Source organism: Macaca nemestrina, chromosome 10, assembly GCF_043159975.1.
Source record: "Macaca nemestrina isolate mMacNem1 chromosome 10, mMacNem.hap1, whole genome shotgun sequence".
NCBI lineage: Eukaryota > Metazoa > Chordata > Mammalia > Primates > Cercopithecidae > Macaca > Macaca nemestrina.
The window spans coordinates 11,817,157-11,835,251 of NC_092134.1; the positions used below are offsets into that span (position 1 = coordinate 11,817,157).

The 18,095-nt window shown below is 51.8% G+C and overlaps 1 protein-coding gene across 6 annotated transcripts in view; it reads left to right on the plus strand.

Annotated features, from left to right (window-relative positions):
* The first annotated feature begins 3,160 nt into the window (after positions 1–3,160).
* LOC105495499 (calcium/calmodulin dependent protein kinase kinase 2) overlaps positions 3,161–18,095 on the plus strand; it is a 60,744-nt gene continuing 45,809 nt past the window's right edge. For 3 of the 6 annotated variants that reach the window (XM_071070950.1, XM_071070953.1, XM_071070954.1), the window contains exon 1: positions 3,161–3,289. The gene's annotated coding sequence lies outside the window, so the exon portion shown is untranslated. The remainder of the gene's footprint in view (positions 3,290–18,095) is intronic. The other 3 variants (XM_071070951.1, XM_071070952.1, XM_071070949.1) reach the window with 2 other exon arrangements.

Sequence of the window (18,095 nt, forward strand, 5' to 3'; positions counted from 1 at the left end):
GCCACCACACCCGGCCTTTTGCATTTTTCAATGGTTAAATAAAAACCAAAACAGTAATATTTTGTGACTTATGAAAATTATATGAAATTCAGTTTTCAGGGTCTGTAAATAAAGTTTTATTGGAACACTGCCACATGTATTCATTTACTATTTCCTGTGGCTGCTAGGATGGCAGGGTGGAGTAGCTGCATTACAGAGCCTATGGCTTGCAAAGCCTAAAATATTTACTACCTGGCCCTTTACAAAGTTTGCTGACCCCTGGAGTCATAAGTGCTCCAGATAATCTCCACCAACCCTGATACATATTTTGGGGGCGGGAGGGGGAAGAAAATATGAGAATATAGAAAAATATGGGACTATGCATCCCCCATTCAGAATGGACTGTTGCTAACAGTTTGCCATTTGCCTCACAGCCATTTATAAATACTAAAAGAAATAAAACTTTACAACTTTATTTATGCTCCCTGTCCCATTCTGTGCTTTTTTCCTTCTTTGTGGCAGACTGTCATGAATTTAATGTATATTCTTCCCTTTCACTTTAAAAATCTTGTATGTAAGCATGTGTCCATGAACAGTATCTACTGCGTGGGATTTTAAGATGCACACAAATTGTGCATCATGCTGTATTCTGCAACTTGCTTTTTTCCTCAACATTATGTTTTTGGGATTTCCTTATGTCAGTACAGATTCAGTGCACCCCTTTTAACTATTAGATGGTATTCTGTCAAACAACTATAACGAGTTTCATGTATCCATTCCTTTGATGAACATATAGGAAGTTGTTCTCAGGTGTTTTGTTTTGTTTTTTTTTTTTTTGAGATGGAGTCTCGCTCTGTCGGCCAGGCTGGAGTGCAGTGGCGTGATCTCGGCTCACTGCAACCTCTCCCTCCCGGGTTTCAAGCGATTCCCCTGCCTCAGCCTCCTGAGTACCTGGGATTACAGGCGCACGCCACCACACCTGGCTAATTTTTGCATTTTTTTTTAGTAGAGACGGGGTTTCACCATGTTGGTGAGGCTGGACTCCAACTCCTGACTTCGTGATCCGCCCACCTTGGCCTCCTAAAGTGCTGGGATTACAGGCGTGAGTCACTGTGCCCAGATTTTTTTTTTTTTTTTTTTTGAAACAGTCTTGGTCTGTCGCCCGGGCTGGAGTGTAGTGGTGCGATCTTTCTGCCTCCTGGTTCAAGCGATTCTTGTGCTTCAGCCTCTCGAGTAGCTGGAATTACAGGCACCCGCCACCATACCGTGCTAATTTTTGTATTTTTGATAGAGATGGGGTTTCACTGTGCTGGCCAGGCTAGTCTCGAACTTCTGGCCTCAAGTGATCTGTCTGCCCGGGCCTCCCAAAGTGCTGGGATTATAGGCGTGAGCCACCATGCCCGGCCTCAGGTTTTTGCCATTTCCAACAAATGCAAGCATGTTGAGTAACATCAGAAGAGGTGCATGGCTGAGCGTGTTGGCTCATGCCTATAATCCCAGCACTTTGGGAGGCAGAGGCAGGAGGATCACTTGGGCCCAGGAGTTTGAGACCAGCGAGGGGGAGAACTCTCTCTACAAAAAATAGAAAAAATTATTTTTTTTCCAGGTGTGGTGGTGTGTGCCTGTAGTCCCAGCTACTCAGGAGGCTGAGGCTGGAGGATCACCTGAGCCTGGGGAGGTCGAGGGCAGCGAGCTGTGATCGTGCTACTGCACTCCAGCCTGGGCAACACAGAGAGACCCTGTCTTAAAAAAAAAAAAAAAGGGGAGTGGGCCAGGCGCGGTGGCTCACACCTGTAACCCCAGCACTTTGGGAGGCCAAGGCGGCTGGATCACAAGGTCAGGAGTTCAAGACCAGCCTGGACAACATGATGAAACCCCGTCTCTAAGAAAAATACAAAAATTAGCCGGGTGTGGTGGCGGGCACCTGTAATCCCAGCTGCTTAGGAGGCTGAGGCAGAGAATTCCTTGAACCTGGGAGGCGGATGTTGCAGTGATCCGAGATCGAGTCACTGCACTCCAGCCTGGAGGACAGAGCAAGACTCTTGTCTCAGAAAAGGAAAAAAAAAAAAAAAAAAAAAAGGAGTCGGGGTGGAGCTCTCATTGGCTCATTGCATGTGAGTGTCCCTACGGCCTAGAAATACCAGATAAGCTCATCGGAACGGGCTGGAAATCCACCCAGCTGACCAGAGGGCTTTGAACCTTTTATTAATTTGGAGGTTGACTCTCCTCTCAACTCGGTTCCCTTTTGTCTGTTTGGCAGGGTCAGCGAGACATCCCCTGGGTCGCTCGACCCCGTAGGACGGTTCAGGGAGCCCTCCAGGTCTTCGTTTCCCCTCTTCCCCGCACAGTGTTGTTATCCAGCTGGGGGACCCAACGCACACTTAAGGTTCCAGCAAAGTAGGTGCCAAAAAGGGGAGAATGGGAAGAATATGCTGTATCTCACAAAAAGCATCTAAGTAGCCATCTGGAAAAGCCAGAATGAACTTCAAGGGTGCATCCAGGTAGGCTGGGGATGGGAGAGGAACGCCTTTCGCCAGCCTTTAGGGCCTGCCCTGAGCAAGTGGTCAGTCGGCAGGCGGCTGCGGAAGCGGGCTCCCCCGAGTCGGTGGTGGCCCGAAATCCAGGCCGCATCCACCGCCCGGCGCCTAGCGCAGGGGCAGCAGCCGGGTCGCTAGGAGGGGCCCCAGGTGTTCTCGCCGGCTTGGGGAACTTTCCCAGGGTCAGTCCGGAGGCTTCCTGCAACCTCGGCATTTGGCTAAACAAAGCGCCGTCGGCGCTGCGCCGCCCGAGGGCGCGCGGGAAGAACCTGGGCAGGTGCGCGCCGCGGGCGAGCGGGGACAAAGTTGCGGCGCCCCCTCCCGCGCTCCGCGCTCCGCGCCCCGCGCCCCGCCAGGCTCTCCCCCCCGCCGCCTCCGATCCTCCCGGCCGGGCCTCTCTTCCCCGGCTCTTCGCCTCCTCCCTTTCTTCTCCTTGCCCTCCGCCTCGCCGCTACTTTCGTCTTTGCAGGCTCCCGCCTCCCCACCCCTCCCCGGCGCGGGGCCGAGCCGGCGGGGGCGCGCAGGGGGCGGTGCGCGGCGGGCGCGGGCGGTTCCGCGTTCGGGTTTCCCGCGGCCGTGGCCAATCCCCGCGCTGCCCGGGGCGGTGTCGCGCCCAGGCCGAGCCGGGCGGCTCCTCCCGCCTCCGCCCCCCGCGCGCCCGCCGCCCGGGCAGAGGAGAGGAGCGCGCGGCCGTGCAGAACAAGCTGAGCTGAGCTGAGCCGAGCCGAGCTGGGGGCGCAGAGCGCGGGAGGCGGCGGCGGCGCGGAGCCCAGGTGAGCTGGCGGTAGCCGGGCCCGGGGCAAGGGACGCAGCCGCCGCGGCCCCGGGCGCCCGCTCCGTTTCCCTCTCGAGGTGGGGGACAGCGCCGGAATGGCACACAAAGCCCCGAGGCTGGCCTGGGGCTCCCAACACCGAGGGACCCCACGTGCGCCTCCCCACGCCCTGCCACGTGGAGGGACACGGTCCCCGACACCCCTTCCCCGGCGTTCTCGGGGCGCTGTGGGCCGCGGGATGGCCTCCTCAGCTGGGCCGCGCCCTGTCCGGGTGGCAGGGGCGGTCCTGGAGTTTGGAACCGCTGTCACTGGGGGCCGGGTCCGTCAGGGTTCGTGGAGGCGGCCTAGGCCCACCGCCTCGCGTTTGACAGGTGGGGAAATCTGGAGCGCTCCGGGGAAGAGACGACCAGCGGACTTTGAGCACCCCCACCCCGCAGCCTGCCTGTCTCGGGGCAAACCCAGGTCCTGGTGGCTTGGACACCAGGTGGCAGGACCCTAGGCCAGCAGTTGTGGGGACCTAGGGGACCTTTGGCTGTCTTCGGTCTGCCCTTTGACCACCCCCACCGCACCTCTTGTCTCAGCCGGAGCCTCACAGGCTTGGTCCTTCTGACCTAAATTCACCTCGGGGTTGCAGTATGCTGTGAATGCGGAGAGGCGTCCGCCTGACTCTCAGGGACGCTGGCCCCAGCCCCTCTCAGCATTGGGGCTCGGTGCCTGGGGTGCCACCCGACCCAGCCTTGAGCTTTTCCTGGCTTTTCCCCAGCCCCTGCACCGCCTAGCTGGGGAAGTGGGGTGCTTTCACAGCTCTGCCAGCCTGCCCCCCTGGCCGCTGTCACTTGGTGCTGGACAGGATGCAGCTCAGCCCCTCCAGCCTCCCCCAGAAGGTTGAGCTTTGGGGAGGGCGTCTCAGTGCTGTCAGCAAGAGAGGGATACCTGGCCTCCAGATGGGACCTGCAGCGTCCGTCTCCCTACAGGCAACTTTTACCTTCCCCAGCCTGGTGTTTAGAATCCCCACGCAGGAGATAGAAACTTCAGGGGCCCTAGAGCTGTGCTGCCTTTTACCACTCCCCCTCCCCTAGTTCTGTCCCCAGAGGAGAGACAAGAGGATGGCTTTATATCCCCATAAGTTCCTTTGTTCCTTGGAGGAGGCGGGGGCTGCAACAAGGGGAGGGCTTTGGGGGAGTTAGCCACCCTCTTCCCTAATCACCCCACAAAAACATGCAGTTTCAGAATAAATAGTGTGCATGCCATGCAAATGCAGCTTTAGGGCAAGCCCCAGATACCCCTTCCAGACTGATGCTCATACACCCTTCCTATAGAGGAAGCAGGCACTGATGATGAGGACGCAAAACGTATTTTTGTAATGAAGAGTAATAGCCATCATTTGATGAGCCCCTAACTTGGATAATAATAAGAATATTTATTTATTTATTTTTTGAGACTGAGTCTCACTCTGTTGCCCAGGGTGGAGTGCAGTGGCACGATCTTGGCTCACTGCAACCTCTGCCTCCCGGGTTCAAATGATTCTCATGCCTCAGCCTCCCCGGTAGCTGGGATTACAGGCACTGCTACCACGCCTGGCTGATTTTTCTATTTTTAGTAGAGAAGGGGTTTCACCATGTTGGTCAGGCTGGTCTTGAACTCCTGACCTCAAGCGATCCGCCTACCTCAGCCTCCCAAAGTGCTAGAACTACCACAGCCCTGGACAATATTAATAATAATAATAACAGTAATTAATAACTAACATCTATTGAGTTCTTGCTGCCTGCCAGATTCTGTGCTATGTGTTGCATGCATTATCTCATTTAATGCCTACCAAATCCTACAAGGTAGAGAATTTTAACCCCATAGTAGAGATTAGGAGATTGAGGTTTACAGAAATCCTGCAGTGTTGCTAGGATTTAGCCCCATTTTATAGAAGGGCTCAGAGAAGTTAAGTAACTTGCCCAGGGTCACACAGCCAGTGCAGGCATGTCAGGCCTTAGAACGTTCGTGCACCTGTTCTAGAGCAGAGGCCCTTGCAAGGCTGCCCTGAGCTTCTTGAGGAGCCCAGGTGTTTGTTTTGTTTTGTTTATTCACTACATCCGTGTTCACCGATGCAGCTCTATACAGGGTCCGTAGTACTGCCCATCCTTAGATGTGGCTAGTGGGCTGGTAGCCAAATACAGTCACTAATAACAACGCACTAGTTCTCATCTGGGGGTGGTCCCACCCTCCTGGCAAGGATTTGGAAAAGTGTGGGAGTTAGGCCGGGCGCGGTGGCTCAAGCCTGTAATCCCAGCACTTTGGGAGGCCGAGGCGGGCGGATCACGAGGTCAAGAGATCGAGACCATCCTGGCTAATACGGTGAAACCCCGTCTCTACTAAAAAATACAAAAAAAGTAGCCGGGCGAGGTGGTGGGCGCCTGTAGTCCCAGCTACTGGGGAGGCTGAGGCAGGAGAATGGCGTAAACCCGGGAGCCCGAGCTTGCAGTGAGCTGAGATCCGGCCACTGCACTCCAGCCTGGGCGACAGAGCGAGACTCTGTCTCAAAAAAAAAAAAAAAAAAAAAAAAAAAAAAGTGTGGGGGCGACTTTTGGTTGTCATGATGCTAAGCACTCCTGGCTTTTAGTGTGCAGGAGCCGGGGATGCCTACTAAAGTGTCCTGTAGGCAGGCCAGGGCCACAACGTAGACAATCATCCTACCCTGGCCAGGCGTGGTGGCTCACGCCCGTAATTCCAGCACTTTGGGAGGCTGAGGCAGGAGGATCACCTGAGGCCAGGAGTTCGAGACCAGCCTGGCCAACATGGTGAAACCCCGTCTCTACTAAAAATACAAAACAATTTGCCGGGAGTGGTGGCACACGCCTGTAATCCCAGCTACTCAGGAGGCTGAGACAGGAGAATTGCTTGAACTTTGAAGGCGGAGGTTGCAGTGAGCTGAAATCGTGCTGTTGCACTCCAGCCTGGGGCACAAGAATGAGACTTCCTCTCAAAAAACAAACAAAAAACAACAACAACAAAAAATCACCCTTCCCCAAATGCCAGCAGTGCCACTGTTGAGAAACACCACAAGGAATGAGTGCTGTTGCGATGGAAGGAGCACAGGTCACTGAGGGTTCTGGAGAAATCTCCTCAGACTGGTGTGAATCTGGGAGGCTCCCTGAAGGAGGTGTCATTTGTGCAGAGCCTTGAAGGATGGGCCAGAAATGGGAGATTGGATGGGAGTAGGAGGGGAAGGGGATAGGGTGGGGTGACCTAGCAGGGACCTCTGTGCAGTAGCCGGGGGTTTCCTCTTTGAGAACCTCATCCTAGATGGAAGATGAGTGGCCAGACACCACTCTCAGGGGAGAGGACCAGGCCAAGTGGGGTAGGCCAAGCCTGTTTTCAAGGCATTTTGGCTCAAATTTTAACACGGGCCACAGAATTACCATTATTCTATCAACTCATTTTATGGAAGGTCTCAGAAAGGCTAATTTGCTTAGGGTCACCTGTGATCTTCTTCCCTCCCCAGGATACTTTCTTCTGGTGGTTATGGGAAACATTTCATTTCCTGATCCTGGGGATTTGGGGCAAATGCTATTTCAGATTTTCCTTTAAATCAGAGGGTCTTATATTGCTTTGTTTCTTTTCTTTTCTTTTCCTTTTTTTTTTTTTTTGAGATGGAGTTTCACTCTTGTTGCCCGAGCCAGAGTGCAATGGCATGATCTTGGCTCACTGCAACCTCCACCTCCCAGGTTCAAGCGGTTCTCCTGCCTCAGCCTCCAGAGTAGCTGGGATTACAGGTGCCCGCCACCACACCTGGCTAATTTTTTGTATTTTTAGTAGAAACGGGGTTTCACAATGTTAGCCAGGCTGGTCTCAAACTCCTGACCTCAGATGATCCGCCCACTTTGGCCTCCCAAAGTGCTGGGATTACAGGCATGAGCCACCGTGCCAGCCTTTATTTCTTTCCTTTTCTTTTTTTTAAGAGATGGGATCCTGCTCTGTTGCTCAGGGTGGAAGGCAGTGGTGCAATCATAGCTCACTGTAGCCTCCAACTCCTGGGCTCAAGTGATCCTTCTACCTCAACCTCCAGAGCAGATGGGACTACAGGTGCATGCCACCATGCCTGGCTAAATTTTTAATTTCTTTACAAAAACAGGGTCTTACTATTTTGCCCAGGCTGCTCTCGAACTCCTGGATTCAAGTGATCCTCCTGCCTCAGCCTCCCAAAGTGCTGGGATTGGATTACAGCCACTGTGCCCGGCCTATTGCTATTTTTCTTCCATGTTTTGCTTTCCCATTCACTTCTTCCCTTTGGATGGGGTTAGAGAACCTGGATATGGGGTTCAGGCCGGCTGGCTGCATGGTGCTGCTACAGCCTTAGCCTTGTGTCTGTGTCTCTTTCCTGACAGTTGAGGAAATTGCATTTCCCTTTTGAAATTGACCTTCTTTCAGGCTGTGCTTGTTACCTTACTGACCTGTTAGTAGAGATTCGTAAGGGCTTCTTTTCTTTTTAAAAAAATTGAGGAGGGCTGGGCGTGGTGGCTCACGCCTGTAATCCCAGCATTTTGGGAGGCCAAGGCGGGTAGATCACTTGAGGTTAGGAGTTCAAGATCAGGCTGGCCAACATAGTGAAAGCCCGTCCCCACTAAAAATACAATAAAAATGAGTCGAGCATGGTGGCTTGTGCCTGTAATCCCAGCCACTTGGGAGGCTGAAACAGGAGAATCACTTGAACCCCAGAGGTGGACGTTGCAGTGAGCCAAGATCGTGCCACTGCACTCCAGCCTGGGCAACACAGCAAGACTCTGTCTCAAAAGAAAAAAAAAGTTGAGGTGAAATTCACATAATACAAGCTTAACCATTTTATTTTATTTTATTTTATTTATTTATTTTTTTGAGATGGAGTCTCGCCCTGTTGCCCAGGCTGGAGTGCAGTGGCGTGATCTCGGCTCACTGCAACCTCTGGCTCCTGGGTTCAACTGATTCTCCTGCCTCAGCCTCCCGAGGAGCTGGGATTACAGGCACGTGACACCATGCCCAGCTAATTTTTGTATTTTTAGTAGAGATGGGGTTTCACCATGTTGGCCGGGATGGTCTTGATCTCCTGACCTTGTGATCCGCCCGCCTCAGCCTCCCACAGTGCTGGGATTACAGGCGTGAGCCACTGCGCCTGGCCTAAACTTTACCATTTGAAAGTGAACAATTCAGTGGCATTTAGTACATTTATAATGTTGTATAACAACTACTTCTGTCTAGTTCCAGAGCATTTTCATTACCCCCAGAAGAAACCTCGTACCCATTAAACTATCACTCTCTCTTCCCAGTGCCCCGTGGCCCCTGGCAACCACCAGCCTACTTTCTGTCTCTCTGGATTTGCCTGTTTTGGACATTTCATATAAATAGAATCATGTAATATATGACTTTTGTGTCTGGCTTCTTTCATTCAGCATCATGCTTTCAAGACTGATCCATGCCGTAGCGGCTGTCAGTGCTTCGTTCCCTGCTCTGGCCCAGTACTATTCCATTGTGTGGATGGACCGCATTTTGTGTATACATTCATCCATTGATAGACATTTGGGTTGTTTCCCCCATAAGGGCATCTTAAGGCTACTTTGTCCATTCCTGTGTCTCTGTAGCCCTTCAGTTAATGAACTTCTGGGTGTAAGACTTTTTTTGTCACTCTGTTTGGAGGGAGAAGGTGATGGAAGAAAGGTTTCTTGAAATCACTCAGGAACCAGTTTCCTGACCCAAGGTTTTCAGGATTCCCTTCATTGAACCTTACCTACCCCACTACAAGAATTGTGGCTCCCCATTTAAACCCATTGCTGGCCAGGTGCAGTGGCTCATGCCTGTAATCCCAGCACTTTGGGAGGCCAAGGCGGGTGGATCACACTTAAGGTCAGGAGTTCAAGACCAGTCTGGCCAACATAGTGAAACCCCGTCTCTACTAAAAATATGAAAATTAACTGGGCGTGGTGACGCACGCCTGTAATCCCAGCTGCTCTGGAGGCTGAGGCAGGAGAATTGCTTGAACCTGGGAGGCGGAGGCTGCAGTGAGCCAAGATCAGTGTGACTGCTTTCTAGCCTAGGTGACAGGGTGAGACTTTGTGTCAAACACACACACACACAAACAAACAACAATAACAACAAAACAAACCCATTGCCTCTTGGATCAATTCATGGTCATTTCATTACAAGCATGATTTTTCAGGGACAGTCTTGATTTTATTCAGTTCCATTCCTTTCAGTTATGATGATTTTTTGTTTGTTTTTGAGATGGGGCCTCACTCGGTCGCCCAGGCTGGAGTGCAGGGGTGCCATCGTGGCTCACTGCAGCCTCAACCTCCCAGGCTCAAGAGATGCTCCTGCCTCAGCCTCCTGAATAGCTGGGACTACAGCCCTGCGCCACCATGCCTGGCTAATATTTTTAATTTTTTTGTAGAGACAGGGTCTTCCTTTGCTGTCCAGGCTGGTCTCGAACTCTTGGGCTCAAGTTATCCTTCCGCCTTGGCCTCCAAAAGTGCTGGGATTACAGTTGTCCACCATCGCAACCGGCCATGTTTTGTTAAATGTAGGTCCCCATGTGATTTTGTCAGTATATATTTTGTGAGACTTTTTTCCGGGTAAGTAAATCCACAAAGTAGAGAAAACCAGACAGATAGTGCCACGGCCCTGTGGCCATGAGTGGAGTCAGCCCAGTCTGTCCTGATAGCTTTGCCAGGAATACCGACCAAGAAAGCAGAAATGGAAAGTTGGCCTGAGAGGAAGCCGAGCAGAGATCAGCTCCTGAACCCTTCCATGTTGCAGATGAGGGAGGCGGAGTGCAGAAAGGAAGGGAGGAGGTGATCCTTGTGGAACAATTCCCTTGAGCCACACTGTGTACTAGGTATTTCCATAGAGAAGATCGACTCGATAGCCACTTTCTAGGTAGGTCTGGCCGGCACCATTTCACAGATGAGAAAATCAAGAGGCTCAAGGTCCTCTGGGATCTGTATCCTTTCCTGATGACCTTCTCTTCCTGAGGTCTCAGGCCTCTCTTGGCTCCCTACACCCCCCCTTTTTTTTAAAGGCAGGATCTTGCTCTGTCCCTCAGGCTGGAGTATGGTGGCATGATCTCAGCTCACTGCAACCTCTGCTCCCAGATCCAAGTGATTCTCATGCCTCAACCCTCCAAGTAGCTGGAATTACAGGCATGTCCCATCACGCCTGGCTAATTTTTGTATTTTTAGTAGAGATGAGATTTCACCATGTAGGCCAGGCTGGTCTTGAACTCCTGACCTCAGGTGATCCGCCTGCCTTGGTCTCCCAAAGTGCTGGAATTACAGGCGTGAACCACTGTGCCCAGCGTTGGCTCCTTATCCTGGCAAATTATGCTCGTTTTCTGATGGAGTGGAGTCCACCTTCCCCCGGGAGGTTCTGGGATGGAAAGCATTTCTGAATAGTTTTGGACTCTGAGAAATAAGATTTAGAGTTATTATTTGTTTTCTTCCCTGATTGGACCCTTTTCTCAACAAAACCAAAATAATAAATAGACATCATGATGTGAGTTCTGTTAGATTTTGTGGGGCAGACCCCTGGCTGCTGCTTTCCCGGTCAGGGATGTTACTGATGAAAATGGGAAAGGGATTATTTTAGCTGCCAGTGTTTTCGGTTTCAGTCATGTTTGTAGTATTGCCACTGAAGTTTTTTTTTTTTCAATTATGAAACATTTTAAGCATAGAGAAAAGCCAAAGTTTTGCTTTGTTTTTTTGGACTGGCTCGCTTTTTGGAAAGCTGGAAGGAGGCCCAGGAGGTGACGGAAATGGGGCAGAGTGGGGCGTCCTGGCTCTGCAGCCTCACCCTTCACCCAGCCTGCTCTTTTGGTTGGGGTGGGGTGGGGTGGTGGTGCTGGTGACAAACTATGCCCTGGGGAACTGAGAAATGCTGGGACTTGGTTCCTGTCCCCCGAGAAGCTCCCAGGTGAGTGGTCTCGGAGCCTTTTGGAAAAGATGAACAATTCTGACATCCTTTCCCTTTTGAAAGGAATGAAAGAAAATGAGAAGATTCTGGTGTGCCCCCACCCCCACCCCACCCCATCCTGAAAGCTGCTGAGCAACTATTTTTATGTTGCCTCTTTTTATCCTGGTGGCTTCTGTAAATAGTTGAGAGATGGCAGTTGCAGAGATAAAAATGCTAATCCCAACCTGGAAGAGAGAGAGGGACGGTGGTCCTTGGAGGAAAGCGGGGTGGGAGTCGGTGGGGAGGCCAAGGTGTTGCCCCTCTGCCCATGTGGCTTAGGCATGAGGCAGGAACCCAGTGGGTGGGGAAGGAGCATTGTGGGTGGTGCCTGAGAGAAGCTTCTGTTAGAGAAGTTTAAATGGGGAACTAGTGTTTTGCGGGGGCCACGGTGCAGGAGGGAGAACACACTCCCCTTTTTGTTTTTGAAATGTGCTTTGGGGTATTGCCTTCAAGGCTTCTGGCAGAGAAATAGTTTATTTAGGTTCATCCCGGACAGTTCTGCCCTCAGGGTCCAGGTGTGGGGACATTGGGCCCCGCACAGCTGCAGAGCTGGCCCCCTGCGTTCTCCTCGTCCCTCAGCTGAGGAGGCTTACAGCTAGATTTAGCATGACGTCCAAAAGGTGGGGAGGAGGAGGGAGAGGGGCCGTGGGTGGCCCAGGCACCGATGCCTGTGGGTTTCGAGCTGGCCCTGTCCATCTCTGATTTGCCAAGAGCATGTTGAAGTCTTTTTCTTGTTCATCGCAAACTGACATTCCAGTTGTTTTCCCACCTCTTGCTTTGGTTCAGTGAAAGATTGGGAGGGATGCAGTGGGGGAAGAGGAAGGAAGGAAGATGGTTTCCACACTTTATTTCCAAATACCTCCCTCCCTCAAACACATACCCAAACTCACCCACACATTCATAACTTCCTCACACTTCAAGGCTGGGGCTACCTGTGCACACCTGGCTTTATTTTTATTTTTTAAATTTAAAATTTTTCAAGACAGAGCATTTCTCTGTTGCTCAGGCTGGAATGCAATGGTGCAATCACAGCTCAATACAGCCCCAACCTCCTTGCCTCAAGGGATCCTCCCACCTCAGCCTCCCACGGAACTGGGACCACAGGTGTGCAGCACCACCCTTGGCTAATTTTTAAGTTTTTTTTTTTTTTTTTTGTGGTGATGGGGTCTTGCTATGTTGCCCAAGCTGGTCTCGAATCCTGGTCTCAAGCAATCTTCCTGCCTCGGCCTCCCAAAGCACTAGCATTACAGGCATGAGCCACCACCGTGCATGGCTCACACCTTGCTTTAGATGCCTGACTGCGTGACTGGGGCCATTCTTTCAATGATATTTCATTATTGACTGAGTAATAGCTGCCTAAGAACTCTTAAGACACTTGGCCCTGGCGAGCAGCAAGACAGGGGAGCTGCTTACTCTGTGAGCATCCAGGGCCGCAGGGGTCACTGGGCTGCAGGGCAGGCCACCTGGATCTCCTCCTGGTCCAACTGCGAGCCTGCCGGGCTGCCTGGATGAGGTCATCTCAACTTCTCTGAGTCTCAGTGACTCCATCTGCAGCCTCTGTTGCGTTGATTGCAAAAGCCATGTGAGAATGTGCTCTTACGACACATGGAAGCAAGGATGTGAAATGATATGCATACGCTATTTTTAATTTTGTAAAATGTGATGCATATGGACAAGGGCTAGAGGGGAAGATGAAGAGTTAGCATGGCGGGATTAGAGATTTAAGATATTTTGTTTTAAAATAAATTGAAACCGGCTAGGCACAGTGGCTCATGCCTATAATCCCAGCACTTTGGGAGACCAAGGCAGGTGGATCACTTGAGCCCAGGGGTTTGAGACCAGCCTGGGCAACATGGCAAAACCCCATCTCTACAGAAAATACAAAAAATTAGCCAAGTGTGGTGGTGTGTGCCTGTAGTCCCAGATACTGGGGAGGAAAAGGGGGAGGATCACCTGAGCCCAGGAGTTCGAGGCTGCAGTGAGCTATGATTGTACCACTGCACTCCAGTCTGGGCAATAGAGTGAGACCATGTCCCGTCCCCCGCCCCCTGCCCCCGCAAAAAATGGAAGCCAATTAAGGGCCTTGAATTCAATAACTGCCAAAGTTCTTTCTTGGCAACAGCGTTTATGTAGTGAGCATTCACGCTTGTGCTCTCCTGAAGCACTCAATAGCTGGATGATTGTGGGCAAGTCGGCTAGGCTCCCTGTGCCTCAGTTTCCTCACTGGTGGAACAGGGATAATAGCAGGACCTATTTAGCCAGGCATAGTGGTGCGCACCTGTAGTTGCAGCTACTTGGGGGCTGAGGTGGGAGGAATGCTTGAGCCTGGGAGATCAAAGCTGCAGTGAGCCAAGATTGTGCCACTGTACTCCAGCCTGGGTGACAGAGTGAGACCCTGTCTCAACCAAACTAAACCAAACAGTATCTATAACTCATAAGGTGGTTATGACAATTAAATGAGATGACACAGGCTTAGAAGAGTGCCAAGCACTCAAGAAGGCTAGCCATTCGTATCACTGCATCTGCAGCAATGCGATTCTTGCGTTGAAAATGCCAGTTTTAGGCCGGGCGCGGTGGCTCAAGCCTGTAATCCCAGCACTTTGGGAGGCCGAGACGGGCGGATCACGAGGTCAGGAGATCGAGACCATCCTGGCGAACACGGTGAAACCCCGTCTCTACTAAAAAATACAAAAAACTAGCCGGGCGAGGCGGCGCCTGTAGTCCCAGCTACTCGGTAGGTTGAGGCAGGAGAATGGCGTAAACCCGGGGGGCGGAGCTTGCAGTGAGCTGAGATCCGGCCACTGCACTCTAGCCCGGGCGACAGAGCCAGACTCCGTCTCAAAAAAAAAAAAAAAAAAAAAAAAAAAAAAAAATGCCAGTTTTGGCCGGGCGCGGTGGCTCATGCCTGTAATCCCAGCACTTTGGGAGGCCGAGACGGGTGGATCACGAGGTCAGGAGATGGAGACCATCCTGGCTAACACGGTGAAACCCCGTCTCTACTAAAAAAAAAAAAATGCAAAAAACTAGCTGGGCGAGGTGGCGGGCGCCTGTAGTCCCAGCTACTCCGGAGGCTGAGGCCGGAGAATGGCGTGAACCCGGGAGGCGGAGCTTGCAGTGAGCTGAGATCCGGCCACTGCACTCCAGCCTGGGCGACAGAGCGAGACTCCTTCTCAAAAAAAAAAAAAAAAAGCCAATTTTTTTCTCCTCTCCCTGTTCATCAGCCCTTCCCTGCCCCATCCTTGATGTTTTAAGATTAAAAGAAAGAAGCAAAGCAGTGTTGGAAGTGCTGGTTTCTGCCTGTCAAGGTGAAGGCTGTCCAGGTTGCCAGAGGCCTCGTAGCTGCCTGGCAGTTTGGCCTGGATGAGAGCCCTGGGGTGTAGGGAGACAGCAGCTTCCCTGTCAATAGCTTTGTCATTTGTAAGTCAGGGCCTTTGACTGTAAATGAGGGCAAACTAATCACGAAATAGCTTAAGCAAAAATGGAAATATGTTGGCTCATGTAGTTAAAAACTGAGGTACGTGAGCTTCAGGCATGGCTGAATCCAGGTGCCTAAACAGTGTCTTCAACCTCAGCTCTTTTCCATCCATTACCTCTCTTCTCTCTTCTTAGACTTCATTCTGAGGCAGGGTTCTCCCCAGCCCCTGGTAGCTTTAGGAATATATCCTCTGAGCTCTAGGTTCAACGGAAAGGACATTCTTTCTTTTCAACTTCCACAAAATCACAGAATAAGACCCAATAGACTGACTTGGGTCACACATTTACTCTTTTTTTTTTTTTTTTGAGATGGAGTCTCACTCTGTTGCCCAGGCTGGAGTGCAGTGGCGTGATCTCGGCTCACTGCAACCTCCACCTCCTGGGTTCACGCCATTCTCCTGCCTCAGCCTCCCAAGTGGCTGGGACTACAGGTGCCCGCCACCACGCCTGGCTAATTTTTTGGTATTTCTTGTAGAGATGGGGTTTCACCGTGTTAGCCAGGATGGTCTCGATCTCTTGATCTCATGATTCACCCACCTCGGCCTCCCAAAGTGCTGGGATTACAGGCATGAGCCACCGCGCCTGGCCATCTACTCTCTTTTTTTGAGACAGGGTCTCACTCTGTCACCCAGGCTAGAGTGCAGTGGCATGATCACAGCTCACCGCTGCCTCAACCTCCCCAGCTCAAGCGATCCTCCCACCTCAGCCTCCCTAGTAGCTGGGACTACAGGTGTACGCCACTGAGCCCAGCTAGTTTTTTTTTTTTTTGTATTTTCGTAGCAATTAGGTCTCGCCATGTTGCCCAGGCTGGTCTCAAACTCCTGGGCTCAAGGGATCTGCCCACCTCAGACTTCCAAAGTGCTAGGAGTACAGGTGTGAGCCACTGTGCCTGGCCCACACATCTACTCGGTTTCTTTTTTAGATAAGATCTTGCTCTGTTGCCCAGGCTGGAGTGCAGTGTTGTGATCTTAGCTCACTGCAACCTCCTCCTCCCGAGTTCAAGTGATTCTTGTGCCTCAGCCTCCTGAGTAGCTGGGATAACAGGCATGTGCCACCATACCCGGCTAATTTTTTTTTTTGAGACGGAGTCTCGCTCTGTCGCCCATGCTGGAGTGCAGTGGTGCGATCTCGACTCACTGCAAGCTCTGCCTCCCGGGTTCACGCCATTCTCCTGCCTCGGCCTCCCAAGTAGCTGGGACTACAGGTGCCCGCCACTGCGCTTGGCTAATTTTTTGTATTTTTAGTAGAGACAGGGTTTCACCGTGTTAGCCAGGATAGTCTCGATCTCCTGACCTCGTGATCCGCCTGTCTCAGCCTCCCAAAGTGCTGGGATTACAGGTGTGAGTCACCGCACCTGGCCTAATTTTTGTATTTTTAGTAGAGATGGAGTTTCACCATGTTGGCTAGGCTGGTCTCGAACTCCTGGCCTCAAGTGATCCATCTGCCTTGGCCTCCCAAGGTGCTGGGTTTACAGGCATGAACTACTGTGCCCGGCCTCACATCTACTCTTGAGTTACCCACTTGACAAGAGCAATTGGTACCCAGCTGGCCAGGCTTGAGTCACATGCGAATCTCTGAAGCTGGTGGTGGGGTCAACCCTGTAGGGCCACATCTCACATGCAGGGATGGCTTCCCAGACATAAATTGGGCTGCTGTTATCAGACTAAAGAAACGTCAACTCTGGGCCAGCTAAAGAAAGCTTCTGACCTTCTGGGTGGCCTTGGGACAGAAGAAATAAACAACTTCTAGCCAGTATTTACTGAGTGCGAGCAGTGTCCTAGAAAGTTCTAGGCCCGGGAATTCAGCTGTAAACAAGGAGGGCAAAGCCACAGCTCTCATGAGTTTGCCATGTCCATGTCTCTGTGCCCAAATCCTGTGCATTTCTCCTCCAAGCACTTTGAGATCCTGTACCTTCGCTCTCATCTCTCTCAAACACAGGTTGAGGTCCCAGGAAGGCAGAGGAATGGGCTGCGTGCTCCCCCTTGTTAGAGATTTTGACCCAGCCTGGACTTTATTCAGGACGCAATATGTGGACATGGCAAGGCTATGCCTGTAATTGTTGGCCCCTTCCTGAAAAACTCAGCCCGGCCGGGTGTGGTGACTCACGCCTGTAATCCCAGCACTCTGGGAGGCCAAGGCAGGTGGATCACTTGAAGTCAGAAATTTGAGACCAGCCTGGGCAACATGGTGAAACCCTGTCTCCACCAAAAAAATACAAAAATTAGCTGGGTATGAGATGTGGGCCCAGGGGAGGGTATGGCCCGTGGCAGGCAGCCTGTCCTCAGCTTCGGGGAGGCACTGGGGAGTGGTGAGGACTGTGGCGTGCCGGCCAGTGTGTCCGCTCCCCAGAGCTGCAGCGAGTGGTTGCCAGGATAGAACACAGGCCCAGTGCTATCAGTGTGTAGTTCTTCAAGAGAATCTGTAAATTTGCACTTTTATCTGAAACCGCCTGGCTCTGAAATATTGGCATCTCATTCAAATTGTTATTTATTTATTTAGTGACAGGATCTCATTCTGCCACCCAGGCTGGAGTGCAGTGGTGTAGTCATAGTTCACTGCAGCCTCCAACTCCTGGGCTCAAGCCATCCTCCCGCCTCAGCCTCCTGAGTAGCTGGGACTACAGGTGTAAGCTACCATGCCCAACTAATTAAATAATTTTTTTTTGTAGAGATGGGGTCTCACTATGTTGCCCAGGCTGATCTTGAACTCTTAGCATCAAGTTATCCTCCCACCTTGGTCTCCCAGAGTGCTGGGATTATGGCCATGAGCTACCTCTCCTTCAAAGAGCTTGAAACCTGGTGTAAGGCCAGTATATTGGTGGCCAGATGTCACCCAGAAGTCACCATTTGCAACGTTTTTGTTCTAGGGACTGTGATGGGGAGGGGGTCTCCGAAGCCTGAGATGTCTCTATTACCATCTGACAAGGGAGGGCCTTTGTTTTTGCGGACCCAGTCGTTTCAGTGGCCCCAAACCAAAGAGCACTGAAGGAGAACCGGTTGTAACAGTTGGTGTCACAATCTGATAACCCTGCTTAGCTGGACTAGGGCCCTGGGTCTGGAATGTTCCAGCACCTCCTCCGCGGATGCAGCTGAGCCTCTCAGGTCTCCCCCTCGAGCTTTGGGAAACGCCTCAGAGTCTGTGGCCTCCAAGGCAGCCAGCTCCTCCGAACCCCGCTGGTTGGGCGGGGTGGTGTATTGTCTTCCTAGAGAAGCCGTGACCAAGTCCCACACGCTGGGCAGCTTAAAGAACAGAGATATTAGGCAGGGTGCGTTGGCTTACACCTATAATCCCAGAACTTTGGGAGGCTGAGGCGGGTGGATCACCTGAGGTCAGTAGTTCGAGACCAGCCTGACCAACATGGTGAAAC